The sequence below is a fragment of the Dipodomys spectabilis genome, unplaced genomic scaffold (assembly GCF_019054845.1).
Source record: "Dipodomys spectabilis isolate Male_0828 unplaced genomic scaffold, ASM1905484v1 ptg000091l, whole genome shotgun sequence".
NCBI lineage: Eukaryota > Metazoa > Chordata > Mammalia > Rodentia > Heteromyidae > Dipodomys > Dipodomys spectabilis.
This window is the reverse complement of record NW_024870768.1, coordinates 3,736,807-3,752,685: the sequence shown is the minus strand read 5'-3', so window position 1 is coordinate 3,752,685 and position 15,879 is coordinate 3,736,807.

The window sequence follows — 15,879 nt, the reverse complement described above, 5'->3', positions numbered from 1 at the left end:
AATTATAAATATTAACTAGAGGCGGTTCCGGGAAGATGGCGGAGGAAAAGCTGGAATCTGAACAAGCTCTTGCATAGAAAACAGTTTCAGAGTTCCAGTGAACAGTCCCAAGCCAGAGAATCACACCAAGTGTGCCATCACAGGACAGAGAGTTAGTCAAGAGAGGGGAAGCCAAGCAGACACATCTGAGCGCCTGCCAGCAGCTGCTGTTGCGGCGGCAGGGTCGCCGCAGCGACCACCGCCGCCGCGGGGGCACACCTGAGACACAGTCCGGGACGAAGGAGCCAGACGCAGCGGACGAGCGGATTCTACTCAACAACAGCAAGAACCGACAAGGAGCGGACAACTTCATCCTGCACTTTGCAGACCAGAGACGACCCAGGATACAAGACTCGGCGAGAGTAGAAGCCCGACTTCCTCACTCCTTCTCAGGGAGCAGAGGAGGGAAGGCCACCCCTCCCCCCCAGCACCGGTGATCTCCATCTTGGATACCGACAAAGCTCGAAGGAGCGGCTAGCTCCAGCTCAGGCCTTGGAATAAAACGAGTCATTTAGCAGGTCACAAGAACTTAACGGCAAAGTGACCTCACAGACTCAGTTCCATCCAGGGAAAAGTCACCCAGCTCAGGCGCCAGCCATTGGAGTGGCTCTCCTCACCGGGTAACCAGAGCCAGAGGCTGCCCCTCCCTCTAGCAGCCACCACAATCAATTGAAAAACAGAAACCCTGAGAATGGCTCCAGGCTGGGTGCTGTGAGTTTTTTTCACAAAATAGCCCCAGGGAAAAGCTACTTACTGTTTGTAGAAAGGCCTCAACTCTACCCAGAACCTAGCCTCATCACTGCATCCCCCCTCTTTTGTGATTCTCAAAGCAGATCACCCTCCCAGTAAACTAACCTGGGAGGGGGATCTCAAAATCTTGGGTAAAGCAGAGCATTTTTCTGCCTGTTCCAACAAACTGACTTAAGAAACCAATCAAGCCACAGGACCTCAAGCTGACCAGAGACTCCAATCAGACTCTGGTTACAGACAAAAGGGAGATACAGGACTCTTCCCACCCCTCCCAAAAAAAAAAAAAATCAAAGAACTTTTTTTTTCTTCTTCTTCTTTTCTTTTTTCTTCTTTTGTTTTGTTTTTTTTTGTCTTATGTTACCTTATATATATAAAAAAATTTTTTTTTTTGCTTTTCTAAAACTTTTATTAATCTTTAATTTTTGCCTCTTCTGAAAAAATAATTGTTTTCCTTTAACTTTTTTTTTTTCTTTCTCCTCTTATAATTTTTATTTTAGGAATACGTGAATGTGTGATTTCCTTTCTTTTCTTGTCTTCTTTCTCTTTTTCTTTCATTCTTAATTATCTTTTTGTTTTTTGTCTGGCTCTACTGAATTTCTGATCTTTTCTTCTCACTCTCCTATCCTTTCCATCTTTTCATCTTTGTTCTTCTTTATATGACTTAACTCTTGTCCTGCACATCCTCAGATAAACCCGTAGTTATCCAGTAGCCCCTATCCCCCATTGTGTACACACTTAATCCACAAACTTATTACTCAATTCAAAACCTCTGAGACTTAAATTCATTAATAGCAGTACTACCTCTTTATACCTATATAATATTTTAAGCATTTTTTTAAAGTTTTTCACATCTCCTCTATGTCTCTCCCTTTCTCTCAACATATTCATATTCCTCTATAAATAGATGGTCCTTTAATCTCTAAAATAACATTAATTTTTAAGTTTCTATTTTTTTTCTGGTCTCTTTTCATTCCCCTTTCCCTTTCTTCTTTTTCTCTCTCTCTCTACTTGCATCCTACCAAACCTATTTCCTGCATTGTGATTAGGACATAGTTAACTCTCCCTGTGCCTCCCCACACCAATCTATTCCTATTTTTTACCCACATCTCTCCCTAACCCTAATAACTTCTGGTTTTCCAAATTCTTCTCTGCGGTTCAAAGACCTTTAACATATAGTTGTTTGATGTCGAATAGATGTATCTGTTGAACTAGATTGTATCTGTAGACTATTGACTGTACAAATGCAAACTTTGGTTGATGGTTGCCTTAAGATAGTGTTCTAGCACAAAACTGGTGCTATCTTCATCTCAAATGGGCAGAGTAAGCCGGAAAAACACAAGAAAAATGGCAAATTCGGGTATCTCAATTCCCAATCTTGATAATCAGGGGTTAGAAGAGATAATGAATAATCCAGAGGAGAGTTCCCAAACAGCTCTACAAACACTGGTGGCAAACATGATAAATGAAAAGTTTGACAACGTACAAAGGACTATGTATGAGCATGATAGGGAGAGAGAGGAGGCATCCCAGAAGTTTATACAGGAATATCATAAGCGTGAGGAAGCTACTCAAAAACTGATACAGGATTTGCGTGAACAACTTGAGAATACTCAAAGAGAAAGGGAGGAATGGCGTGAGCAGGCTGAGAACACTCAAAGGGATCTGCAGGAATCCCATGAACGGGAGGAAGCTAATCAAAGAGTAATACAGGAATTGAGAGACCAGGTAGAGAACACACAAAGATCACTAAAGGCATTCGTAGAATCCATTAACAAAGAGCTGAAGGAAGTCAGGGAGACCACAAAGGGAATGCTGAATGGAACCCAACAGAAGGAATGGGAGCCCAAAGAAACCATAACCAATCAACTAAGCGATTTGAGGACAAACACTGAACACCAAATTAAGGAAGTAAAGAAATTCATACAAGACCTAAAACAGAGCGTCAACAAAGAACTTGTTCTGACCAAAGCAGAACAAAGCTGACCAACTAGAAGGAAAAGAGATAAAAAACAAAGTAGAGAGTCTTGACAGCAGGTTAGACCATGCAGAAGATCGAATCTCAGGGATTGAAGACAGCCTAGATATTATAGAGAAAGAACATACAACCATCCAAGACAAGTCCAAGAAATATGATAGATCTATCCAACACCTGGAAGATACCATCAGAAGGCCTCATCTAAGGATAATGGGTGTAGAGGAGCACCTAGAAACAGAAGTTAATGGTCTAGGAAATTTGTTTAACAGGATCCTAGCAGAGAACTTCCCAAACATGCAAAAAGATAGGCCTGTCCAGATACAAGAAGCCTTTAGAACCCCAAATAGACCAGACCAGAATAGGACATCCCACCGCCACATTATAATCCACACAGGATCAACTCAGAACAAGGAAAAGATCCTTAAAGCTGTCAGAGAGAAAAGGGTAATCACTTATAAAGGGAAACCAATTAGAATCACGTCAGATTTCTCAGCAGAGACAATCAAAGCAAGAAGAGCCTGGAATGATGTATGCCGTGCCCTAAAAACAAACAACTATCAACCAAGAATACTGTACCCCGTTAAACTCTCCTTCATAACTGAAGGCCAAATAAAAACCTTCCATAGCAAAGAAAAATTGAAACAATACATCTCCACCAAACCAGCCCTACAAAAGATTCTTAAAGATGTCCTACACATAGAAAACCAACAAGACCAAAATAAAGGCCAAGAAACTGCACCCAAACTGAGAATCCAAGAACCATAGGAAGAACCCAGTTTTCGCAGCCCCCAAGAAGGTAGATAACATGGCAGGAACTCCCAAATACCTCTCAGTCCTATCTCTTAATGTTAACGGACTGAACTCTCCAATTAAGCGACATAGACTGTCTAGTTGGATTAAAAAACAAGACCCTTCTATCTGCTGCCTGCAGGAGTCACATCTTGCCCGTAAAAACAAACACATTTTTAATGTTAAAGGCTGGAACAAAATCTACCAAGCAAACGGACCGCATAAACAGGCGGGAGTTGCAATCCTAATATCAGATAAAATAGACTTCAAATTAAAATTCGTGAAAAGAGATAAAGAAGGTCGCTACATACTAATTAAAGGATCTCTCCTTCAGGAGGATATTACAATTCTAAATATCTATTCGCCAAACAATGGAGCACCCAAATTTATCAAAGAAACACTACTTTCCCTCAAATCCCATATAGATCCAAAGACATTAATTGTTGGGGATTTTAACACACCACTCTCCCCACTAGATAGATCAACTCGGCAAAAACTCAACAGAGAAACCACAGATCTAAACAGCTGCATAGATCAACTAGACTTAACAGACATCTACCGAACATTTCACCCAGCAGCATCAGAATACACGTTTTTCTCAGCAGCGCAAGGAACGTTTTCTAAAATAGACCACATTTTAGGCCACAAAGCAAACTTGTCTAAATTCAGAAACATTGAAGTTATACCTTGCATTCTCTCTGACCACAAGGGAATAAAATTAGAACTCAACACCAAAAGCCACCAAAGAAAGTCGGGTATCACATGGAGGCTGAACAACACTCTGCTGAATCATGAGTGGGTCATGGAAGAGATTAGAAAGGAAATTCAAATGTTCATGCTATTCAACAAAAATGAACACACAAAATACCAGCTCCTCTGGGACACAGCAAAGGCAGTACTCAGAGGCAAGTTTATAGCTCTGAGCTCCTACATCAACAAATTGGAGAGATCTGAAACTAACAATTTAATGACACATCTAAACCTCCTTGAAAAAGAGCAGCAAGATAAACCCCAATCCAGTAGACGGAAAGAAATAATCAAAATTAAATCAGAATTAAATGAATTAGAACCCAAAAAAACTATAGAAAGAATCAACAAAACAAAGAGTTGGTTCTTCGAAAAACTTAACAAAATTGACAGACCCTTAGCAAATCTTATCAGAAAAAGAAGAGAACACACCCAAATTAATAAACTCAGAGATGAGAATGGAAACATCACCACGGAAACAACCAAGATTCAGAACATTATAAACGAATACTTTCAAAACTTTTCGCTAATAAGTTTGAGAACTTGACAGAAATGGACCTCTTCCTAACAAATATTGACATGCCAAAACTAAACCAAGATGAGTTAAACTATCTTAACAAGCCCATATCAAGCATTGAAATAGAAACAGCAATAAGAGACCACCCAGCTAAGAAAAGTCCAGGACCAGATGGTTTTACAGCGGAATTCTACAAGGCCTTCAAAGCAGAGCTCACACCAATTCTCCTCCAACTCTTCAATGAAATTGAAAGAGAAAGCACACTACCGAACACATTCTATGAAGCCATCATAACCCTCATCCCAAAACCAGGCAGGGACTCATCAAAGAAAGAGAACTATAGACCAATTTCTTTGATGAACATTGATGCAAAACTTCTCAACAAAATTTTGGCCAACCGACTTCAACAATTCATCCAAAAAATCATACACCACGATCAAACAGGATTCATTTCAGGCATGCAAAGCTGGTTCAATATTCGCAAATCAATTAATATTATTCATCACATCAACAGGAGCAAGAATAAGAACCACATGGTTATCTCAATAGACGCAGAAAAAGCATTCGACAAGATCCAACACCCCTTTATGATGAAGGTTTTGGAAAAATTAGGAATCCATGGAACATTCCTCAATACAATAAAGGCTGTATATGACAAACCTACAGCCAGCATTATACTCAATGGTGAAAAACTAAAGCCATTTCCTCTTAACTCAGGAACAAGACAAGGATGCCCACTCTCTCCACTTCTCTTCAATCTAGTATTAGAATGCCTAGCTACAGCAATAAGACAAGATGCAGACATAAAGGGGATCCAAATAGGGAAAGAAGAAATAAAACTCTCCTTCGCAGATGACATGATCTTGTATTTAAAGAATCCCATAGACTCCACTCCCAAATTACTCAAGCTGATTCAAAACTTTGGCAAAGTAGCAGGTTATAAAATTAACCCCCAAAAATCAATGGCTTTTCTGTATGCCAACAATGAGAAAAGTGTGGCTGAAATTAGGAAAGCAACTCCATTTGTAATAGCCCCACAAAAAATAAAATACCTAGGAATTAACTTAACTAAAGAAGTGAAGGACCTCTATGATGAAAACTTTAAAATCTTGAAAAAGGAAATCAACACAGAACTTAAAAAATGGCAGAACCTCCCATGCTCCTGGATTGGAAAGATTAACATCGTGAAAATGGCAATACTTCCCAAGGCTATCTACAAATTCAACGCAATACCTATCAAAATTCCAGCCTCATTCTTCAAGGAAATAGAAGAGGCAATCCAAAAATTCATATGGAACAATAAAAGACCCCGAATAGCAAAAACGCTCCTCAACGGAAAGAACACTGCTGGAGGAATATCAATACCAAATTTCAAACTCTACTATAAAGCCATAGTAATCAAAACAGCTTGGTATTGGCATAAGAACAGACCTCAGGACCAATGGAATAGAATTGAATACCCAGAAATGAACCTACAGACCTATAGCCATCTAATCTTCGATAAGGGAGCTAAAACAATAGAATGGAAGACAGACAGCCTCTTCAGTAAATGGTGCTGGCAAAACTGGTTAACTACATGTAGAAAACTAAAGCTAGATCCTTATATATCACCCTGCACCAGAATCAACTCCAAATGGATCAAAGACCTTGAACTCAAAGCAGACACTCTGAAAACATTACAGGATGGAATAGGAGAAACCCTGGGTCTCCTTGGCTCAGGCCGAAATTTTCTGAATAGAGACCCGGAAACACAACAAATCAAAGAAAGGCTGGACAAATGGGATTGTATAAGGTTGCAGAGCTTCTGCAGGGCAAATGACATAGCTAGCAAGATCAATAGAAAGCCCACGGACTGGGAGAAGATCTTTACTAGCCATACAACGGACAAGGGTCTCATATCTAAAATATACTTGGAACTCAAAAAATTAAACCACTCAACAACAAATCCTCAAAGAAACAACTGCCCAATAAGTAAGTGGGCGAAAGACTTAAAGAGAAGCTTCTCTGAAGAAGAAAGAAGGATGGCCAATAGACACATGAAGAAATGTTCAACATCCCTAGCCATAAAAGAAATGCAAATCAAAACAACATTGAGATATCACCTCACTCCAGTTAGAACAGCAAAAATCAAGAACTCTAACAACAACAGATGCTGGAGGGGATGTGGACAGAAAGGAACCTTACTTCATTGTTGGTGGGAATGTAAACTTGTTCAACCACTTTGGAAAGCAGTATGGAGGTTCCTCAAAAGACTCCACATAGAGCTCCCCAACGACCCAGCAATCCCACTTTTGGGCATTTACCCAAATGATCACAAACAAGGCCACACTAAAGCTACCAGCACAACTATGTTTATTGCAGCATTATTTACCATAGCTAAGATATTGAACCAACCCAGATGCCCCTCAATAGATGAATGGATCAAGAAAATGTGGTATATATACACAATGGAATTCTATGCCTCCATCAGAAAGAATGACATTTCCCCATTTGTTAGGAAATGGAAAGGCTTGGAAAAAATTATATTAAGTGAAGTAAGCCAGGCCCAAAGAAACATAGGTCCCATGGTTTCCCTTATTTGCAATATCTAGTATAGGTATGAGTCAAGCGGAAAAAGTCAGAGAATGTGATGTTAGGAAAACGAACCCTCAAATATGTATTTTAATGTTTTTGTTTCTTTCATGCATGTGTTTCTAACGCATTTATAAGATTATTTCTTGGTTGCTTTGTATGTCCCTCCCCCACAGTGTAACCCCTGCTTTCACTATATTTGATGTCAGTATAACATGTGGAGGAGACGGGGACAAACAAGTCGTTTAAGGATTCAGGTGGACCTGTTGCAACAATGAGAAGTACAAAATGTCATGTCAAAACCAGCTTTACAATGTCGGAGGGGGGGGAGGGGGGTATGATTGGGTGGGGGGGGAGGGGGAGGCTGGGAAGGGAGGTGAAGGGTAAACAAAGGAGGAGGCTGCAATGCTTGGTAAGAAATGTATGCATTATCCTGACCATGTAATTGTAACCCCTCTGTACAGTATGTTCTCAAATAAAATAAAATAAAATTTAAAAAAAAATAAATATTAACTAGATTAATATTAATTTTAATAACCAATGTTTTATCTTAAGACCAATTGAACCAAAAAATGACTTCACAAAAGTTGCAAGATATGTAACAAATATTACTTTTCATGATATTGTTTATTTCTTCAAACTAAAATAAGAAGGTAGAAGAATTCCATCATATATATCACATTTTCTTGATCCATTCATCTACTGAGGGGCAACTGGGTTGGTTCCATATCTTAGCTATGGTAAATCCCCCAACAACAAATACTCAAAGAAACAACAGCCTGATAAATAAGTGGGCTAAAGACTTAAAGAGAAACTTTTCTGAAGAGGAAATAAGAATGGCCAATAGTCACATAAAGAAATGCTCAACTTGTCTAGCCATCAAGGAAGTGCGAATCAGAAGAACATTGGGATTCTACCTCACCCCAGTTAGAATGGCTATAATCAAGAAATCTAAGTATTACAGATGCTGGAGGGGATGTGGACAGAAGGGAACCCTACTGCATTGTTGGTGAGTGTAAATTTGTTCAACCACTATGGAAAGCAATATGGAGGTTCCCAGAAAGACTCCACATAGAGCTCCACTAAGACCCATCAATCCCACTTTTGGGCATTTACCCAAACGATCACAAACAAGGCCATACTAAGGCTACCAGCCCAACTATGTTTATCACAGCATTTTTTCCATTCTATTGTTTTAGATACCTTATCGAAGATTAGGTAGCTATAGGTCTGTGGGTTCATTTCTGGGTCTTCAATTCTATTCAGTTGATCCTCAAGTCTGTTCTTGTGCCAGTACCGAGCTGTTTTGATTACTATGCTTTTGTAGTAGAGTTTGAAATTTGGTATTGGTATTGGTCCAGCACTTTTCTTTCTGCTAAGGTCTGTTTTTGCTATTTGGGGTCTTTTATTGTTCCCTATATAATAGAAAAACAATCCAAAAACTTACCTATGACCCAGCTATCCCACTTTTGGGCATTTATCCAAATGATCACAAACCAGGCCATACTAAAGCTACCACCTCAACTATGTTTATTGCAGCATTATTTGCCATAGCTAAGATATGGAACCAACCCAGATGCCCCTCAGTAGATGAATGGATCAAGAAAATGTGGTATATCTATTCAATGGAATTCTATGCCTCCATCAGAAAGAATGACATTGTCTCATATTTTAGGAAATGGAAAGACTTGGAAAAAATTATATTAAATGAAATAAGCCAGGCCCAAAGAAACATAGGTCCCATGGTTTCCCTTATAACTAGTATATATCTGGGACAAGCAGAAAAGGTTAAAAGCTATGTACATATTACTACATAAGATGATGTTAAGCAATATGTACCCCAAGATAGGGACAGAACTTTTTCTTTCTTTCTTTCTATCATTCCTAACGTATTTATAATGTACCATGTGATTTTTTGTTTTTTTGTATGTTCCTCCCCCACGGTATAACCCCTGTTTTCAGGGTATTTGGTGTCGGTGCCCTTCATCTTTTATATACACTTCTCTAGCTTGGGGAGAGCAAGGGAAAAAACAAAATGCTTAAAAAGGGATACAGGTTGACCCACTGTAACAATGAGATGTACAAGACATTATATTGAAAAACGAACTTTACAATTTAGGCGGTGAGGGAGTGAGGGGAGGAGGGATGGGAGTGTAGTTTCAGAAGTGGAAGAGAAGGTAGGTTAGGGGAAAAAAAACAAAGGAGGAGGTAACAACACTTGATAAGAAATATTCTCATTACCTTGCTCATGAAACTGTAACCCCACTGTACAGTATTTTTACAATAATAAGTATTTTTAAAAAAATGAAATTTTCTTACCACATTCAAACACCAACACTTGATACAAGGTTGAATTTCCCATTCTCATTTCTGTTTGGTTTGGAAGTTTTCATGATTGTCATTCCCGTTTCTGGGTCCTGTTTGCCTCCTACTTGCTCATGCATTGGATTCTGAATAATCCTCTCAGGGTTCTTTTGCAAAATTAATTGCATGTATAATTGTTCTTTGTTCTGCAGTTGACACAATATACCTCTCTCTTTTGTGTGTGTTCTGGTAGAGGGGCTTGAATTGAGGGCTCAAGTACACATTTATTTGCCTTTTCCACTCAAGGATGCCGCTCCATCCCTTGAGCCATACCCACTTCCAGCTCCTTTTTAGTTAATTGGAGATAAGAGTCTCTCAGCTTTTGCTGCCCAGGCTTCCTTCCACCTTCCATCCTAAGATCTTAGCCTCCTCAGTAGCAAGGAGTTCTGATGAGACCCACATATTCCCAGCTCACTCTTGGAGTACTAATCTAACAATATCATTTCTCTCCATTATGAATAGAAGGATTTGGGAATGTTGATTTAAAAGTCATGCTTATTTTAGTGGTATTGTTCCCATTTTTTATCTGTTTTTCCTCTACGATGCTTTTTATATTCAATAGCCTTAGGATTTGTAACTTCCTGATTTAGATACATACTCTCAAAGGTATTTGATTCTGTGTTTACTCTTTATTAGTGGAGAAGAGTGCAGACATTGGATTACTCCATATCTCACATACTTAACAGGCTCTAGTAACACTGGTCTTTGGGACAAAGGTAATTGAGGAGTACTTTTCCCCCTCCCTCATGCATAAGCAGGAAGTTGAGACTTTGATCTCCTTTTAATAAACAAAAAGCCAGAATTAGAGCTGCAATTCAAGTGGTAGAGCTCTAGCCCCAGGACCAGCACAAATAAAAATTCTAATTTGGGCACTTCCTGGAATTAATATATATAACAGAAGTACTGTCCAAAAATTAGTATTATTCCATATTACTTTAACACTTTTTACATTGTAGATTGAATAAACACTACATAAATTACATACAAAAGCTCCACATACATACACAAAGGCATAATACAAATAGCAGTCATTTAATTTAAGAAAAAGTAATAAGGAGTTCCGGGAAGATGGCAGAGGAGAAGTTGGAGGCTAAATAAGCTCTTGCATAGAAAGCAGTTTTAGTGCTCCAGTGAACAGTCCTAAGCCAGAGAATCACACCAAGTGTGCCATCAAAGTACAGACAGTTAGGCCAGAGAGGGAAAATCCAGGCAAGGAGACAGATCTGAGCACTTGCCAGCAGCCGCAGCTGTGATGGCCGCAGCGGTGGCGACAGCCATAGCCACCGTACCTGCAACACAGACAGTCCAGGACAAAGGCGCCAGATGCAGCAGGTGAGCAGATTCTACTCAACACCAGCAAGAATGACAAGGAGCAGACATCTTCATCCTGCAGATCCCAGACCAGAGATGACCCAGGAACCAACAATCCGGAGTGAGTAGAAGCCTCACATCCTCACTCCTTCTCAGGGAGCAGAGGAGAGTAGGCCACGCCTCCCTCCCCACCACCAGAGATCTCCATCTTTTCTTCAGGCCTTGGAAGAAAACTAGAGTCATTTAGCAGGTCACAAGATCCTAACCTGACCTGCTAGGCTCAGGTCCACCCAGGGAAAAGTTACCCAGCCCAGGCAGAGTAGGAGTGGCTTTCTTCACTTGGTAAACAGAGCCAGGGGCTGCCTCTCCCTACAGCAGCTTTGACACTCAATTGAAATTCGGGAAACATAAACCCTGAGAATGGCTTCAGCCTGGGCTCTGTGAGTGTCTCAGAAGCTAGCCCCTCAGGGAAAAGCTACTGTCTGCTGAAAGGCCTCAAATCTACCCAAAACCTAGCCTCATCACAGCATCTCCAAACTTTGTGATACTCAAAACAGATCTCCCTCCCATTGAATTAGCCTGGGAGGAGTGTCACATAATCCTGGATAAAGCAGAGCATTTTTCTGCCTGCTCAAACAAACTGACTTAAGAAACAAATCAAGCCACAGGAAAATCAAACACCACAAGCAGACCAGAGACTCCAACAAAAGACTGGTTATGGACACAAAGAAGATACAGGATCTTCCCACCCCCACCCCTAAAAAAATCAAATCACTCTTTTTTTGTACCTTTTTAAAAAAAATTTAACATTTTTTAATTTTTAATTTTTAACTTTTTAAAAAAATTGTTTTCTATTAACCTTTTATTTTCTTCCTCTTACAATTTTTATTTTAGTGGTATATCTGTGTGTGCTTTTTTTTTTTAGCTCTACTGACCTTCTGATCTTTTTTTTTCTTTATTTCTCATTCTTTTCACTTTCTCTTCTCTTTCGTTCTTTTTTGCGTGACTTAATTGCTGTTCCTCTCATCCTCAGATATAACTGTAGTCAATTATTAGACCTTATCCCCCATTGTGTACACACTTAATACAGAAATTTATTACTCAATTCAAAACCTCTGGGCTGGGAAGGTGGCTCAGTGGTAGAGCGCTTGCCTTGCAAGCCTGAGGCCCTGGGTTCGATTCCTCAGCACCACATAAGCAAAAAGAAAAAAAAAAAGCTGGAAGTGGCGCTGTGGCTCAAGTGGTAGAGTGCTAGCCTTGAGCTGAAAAGCTGAGGGATAGTGCCCAGGCCCAGAGTTCAGGCCCCACGACCGGACCCAAAAAAAAAAACAAAAAACAAAAAACCTCTTAGACTTAAATTCCTTGATAGCAGTACTACCTCTTTATACCAATATAATATTTTAATTTTTATTTTTTAGTTTTTTCACGTCTTTCTAGCCCTACCCTTCTCTCATCCTATCCTCGTTCTTCTCTGAATATTATGTTTTTAATTTGCATCATTTTTAAGTGTTTCACTTTTTAATTTTTAATTTTTGTTTTACTATTTTTTCTTGTCTCTATTTTTTCTTTCTTTTCCTTCTTTTTTCTCTCTCTCTACTATCATTCTATCCAATCTATTTCCCTCTTTGAGATTAGGACTTAGTTAACTTAATTCTACCTTTCCACATCCCTCCATTCCTATTTTTACCCACATCTCTCCCTAAACCTAATGATTTCTGGTTTACCAAATTCTTCTTTGCTGTTCGTAGCCCATTAATACATAGTTGTTTAATGTTGAATAGATATATCTGTTGAACTAGATTGTATCTGCAGACTTTTGACTGTGCAACTACAGGACTCTGCTTGATGTTTGCCTTAAGATAGTGTTCTAGCACACAACTGGTGTTACTTTCATCCCAAATGGGCAGAGTAAGCCGGAAAAACACAAGAAAAATGGCAAGTCTGGATATCTCAACTCCCACTCATGATAATCAGGGGACAGAACAGATAATGAATAATCCAGAGGAGAGCTCCCAAAAAGCTCTACAAACACTACTGGTAAACATGGTAAATGAACATGAAAACAGCGAAAACCTGCAAAGGACTCAGTGTGAGCATGCTAGGGAGAGAGAGGAGGCAAGCCAAAGGTCAATACAGGAATATCATGAGCATGAGGAAGCTACTCAAAGATTGATACAGTAATTACGTGAGCAGGTTGAGAACACTCAAAGAGAAATAAAGGAATGGCATGAGCAGGCTGATATCAGTCAAAGAGATAGACAGGAATTAGGGGAACATGAGGAAGCTAGTCAAAGGGTAATACAGGAATTGAGAGAGCAGGATGAGAATAGACTAAGATCACTAAAGGCATTCATGGAATCCATAAACAGAGCTGAAAGAAGTCAGGGAGTGAACAAAGGGAATGTTGAATGGAACTCAACAGAAGGAATGGGAGTCCAATCAACTAAGTGATTTGAGAATAAACACTGAACATCAAATTAAGGAAGTAAAGAAGTTCATACAAGATCTAAAACAAAGCTCCAACAAAGAATGTGAATCCATCAAAGCCTACCAACTAGAAGGAAAAGAAATAAAAAAACAAAGTAGAAAGTCTTGACAGCAGGTTAGACCATGCAGAAGATCGGAGCTCAGGGATTGAAGACTCCCGGGCTGGGTGACTTTTTCCTGGGTGGAGCTGAGCCTGGCAGGTCAGGTTAGGTTCCTGTGACCTGCTAAATGACTCTTGTTTTCTTCCAAGGCCTGAGTTGAAGCTAGCTGCTCAGCCAGGCCTTTGTCAGTATCAAAGATGGAGATCTCTTGTAGTGGGTGGGGGAGGGGTAGCCTTCTCTCCTCTGCTTCCTGAGAAGGAGTGAGGATGTGAGGCTTCTACTTACTCCGGAGTCTTGCTTCCTGGGTTGTCTCTGTCTGCGATCTGCAGGATGAAAATGTCTGCTCCTTGTCAGTTCTTGCTGGTGTTGAGTAGAATCTGCTCACCTGCTGCATCTGGCGCCTTTGTCCTGGACTGTCTGTGTTGCAGGTATGGTGGCTATGGCTGTCGCCACCGCTGCGGCCATCACAGCTGCGGCTGCTGGCAAGTGCTCAGATCTATCTCCTTGCCTGGATTTTCCCTCTCTGGCCTAGCTGTCTGTACTGTGATGGCACACTTGGTGTGATTCTCTGGCTTAGGACTGTTCACTGGAGCACTAAAACTGCTTTCTATGCAAGAGCTTGTTTAGCCTCCGACTTCTCCTCTGTCATCTTCCCAGAACTCGATCATCAGCTTTTAGATGTCCTTTATCTCATATTCATATGCATTTGCAAGATTATTCAAAATTATTCACCTTCAATAACATTTTATTTCCCCCCTTTCCATTTCCTTCTAAATTGTCCCTTAGTTTCATATTCTATTTTTATCCATAGATATCATTATGTATATGCATATATGTATCATGTGCACATGTCCTTGAACATGAATCTACAGGTTTTCTGTAGAATGGATTCCAATATGATTTCAACATTTATATTGCTAAATGAGCTCTCTTTTATTAGGGTATGTTAATTTTGTGGTAGATTATCAGCCTGGAAAACAGAAGGGCTTCTACTCAAACCCCAGCACTATATGAAAAAGAAGAAAAAAAGAATAAGATAACAAGAAAGAAATGAAAAACAGAAGCTTTTACAAAATTGAACTGGGCTTTACAAGTTTGAGTTCTGGTCTCATTTGATCATATGCTATGTAATGGTGACAACTTATTAATCTTTTGGGTTCAGGTTCCAGCATTGTAAAATAAGGTAGTTGGATTAAATATTTTATTTTTGTCAGTGAAGGGGCTTGAATTCATGGACTGGGTGCTGTCTCTGAGCACATTTTGTTCAAGGATTCCACTCTACCACTTTGAGCCAGAGCTCCACTTGCTGTTTGCTTGTGAGTAATTGGAGATACGAATCTCACAGACTTTTCTGCTGGGGCTGGTTTTGAACCTTATCCTTCTATCTCAGCCTCCTGAGTAGATAGAATTAGAGGCATAGGCCACCAGTGGCTGTCCTAGATAAGCTTTTAATGAACTGTAAAATGTCTGAAGTATAAGCTTTTTCTTTTAATATCACAATGTCTAATTCTCTCGAATCTTATATTTGCCCTCTCAAAACTATTATGATAACAAAATGAGATGGAATAGTAAGTACTGTAAAATCTGCATATTTGATTGGCTACCTGGGAGGGGATCTCAGTAGGATTTTGGTTCAAAGCCTCACTCTAAGAGGCTGCCCCTCCCCTAGCTTACCTGCCTAAAATCCCCAACCTCTTCCACAGGAGGGTCAGCCACGCCTTGCCTGCCATCTGTGACGCCTACCTTCACTCAGGAGATCCTGTTGCGTCGTGGAGTTCCACACGGGTCCACCGGGGGTTGGGAGTTTGTTACAGCCCCACAGACCACTTGCTCTCTTCAGGTGATTTCCTTGCATATACCCATAATATTCCTCCACACCCCACCTTATCATCTCCCACAGAGATCCAGCAGACGTTTCAGGATGTAACTCATCCCTCTCTGCCCTCTGTCCTCCACCCTCAGCCCTCACCCTATGTCTTTGGCCCTTGCCCCTTTTCAGGCCTTTCAGTCCACCAGAGCTCTCAGCTCTGGTCTGGACTTAGAAGGAGGCAGCAGCCACAGCAGCATTAGCAGCAGCAGTAGAAGCAACACAGATTCAAGGTGAGACTAATGTTGTACTGATCACTGTGAGCTCCCACCCTATGCTTTGTTCCTCTCCTTCCTCTATCTCCACACTCCCCTCCACCATTCATACACACACCAAAAAACACACATATACACCAGCACAC